We start from the raw sequence: 1,279 nt of genomic DNA, 5'->3' as shown, positions 1-1,279 counted from the left end.
ATGTGTCCTTCTCGGGATAGCGTCATTTAAAGAACGAAGGTCAGCACAACGTAAAAAAAAAAAAAAAAAAAAAAAAAAAAAAAAAAAAAAAAAAAAAAAAAAAAAAAAAAACTCAGAGAAATAACCGAAAAAAAACCGGAGGAGCCTGCCGAAGATGAGGCCATTACAGCTCGCCTTTATGTGTCCTTCTCGGGATAGCGTCATTTAAAGAACGAAGGTCAGCACAACGTAAAAAAAAAAAAAAAAAAAAAAAAAAAAAAAAAAAAAAAAAAACTCTGAGAAAAAACCGAAAAAATAACCGGAGGAGCCTGCCAAAGATGAGGCCATTAAAGCTCGCCTTTATGTGTCCTTCTCGGGATAGCGTCATTTAAAGAACGAAATTCAGCACAACGTAAAAAAAAAAAAAAAAACTCAGAGAAATAACCGACAAAAAAACCGGAGGAGCCTGCCGAAGATGAGGCCATTACAGCTCGCCTTTATGTGTCCTTCTCTGGATAGCGTCATTTAAAGAACGATGGTCAGCACAACGGAAAAAAAAAAAAAAACTCTGAGAAAAAACCGAAAAAATAACCGGAGGAGCCTGCCGAAGATGAGGCCATTACAGCTCGCCTTTATGTGTCCTTCTTGGGATAGCGTCATTTAAAGAACGAAGGTCAGCACAACGTAAAAAAAAAAAAAAAAAAAAAAACTCAGAGAAATAACCGAAAAAAAAAAACCGGAGGAGCCTGCCGAAGATGAGGCCATTACGGCTCAAATTTAGGTGTCCTTCTCGGGATAGCGTCATTTAAACATTTAAAGAACGATGGTCAGCACAACGTAAAAAAAAAAAAAAAAAAAAAACTCAAAGAAATAACCGAAAAAAAACCGGAGGAGCCTGCCGAAGATGAGGCCATTACAGCTCGCCTTTATGTGTCCTTCTCGGGATAGCGTCATTTAAAGAATGAAGGTCAGCACAACGTAAAAAAAAAAAAAAAAAAAAAAAAAAAAAAAAAAAACAGAGAAAAAACCGACAAAAAAACCGGAGGAGCCTGCCGAAGATGAGGCCATTACAGCTCGCCTTTATGTGTCCTTCTCTGGATAGCGTCATTTAAAGAACGATGGTCAGCACAACGGAAAAAAAAAAAAACTCAGAGAAATAACCGAAAAAAAACCGGAGGAGCCTGCCGAAGATGAGGCCATTACAGCTCGCCTTTATGTGTCCTTCTCTGGATAGCGTCATTTAAAGAACGATGGTCAGCACAACGGAAAAAAAAAAAAAAAAAAGAAAAAAAAAACTCAG

This window comes from Arachis ipaensis, chromosome B10 (genome assembly GCF_059453495.1).
Source record: "Arachis ipaensis isolate K30076 ecotype BB chromosome B10, ASM5945349v1, whole genome shotgun sequence".
NCBI lineage: Eukaryota > Viridiplantae > Streptophyta > Magnoliopsida > Fabales > Fabaceae > Arachis > Arachis ipaensis.
This window is presented reverse-complemented; position numbering follows the sequence as displayed.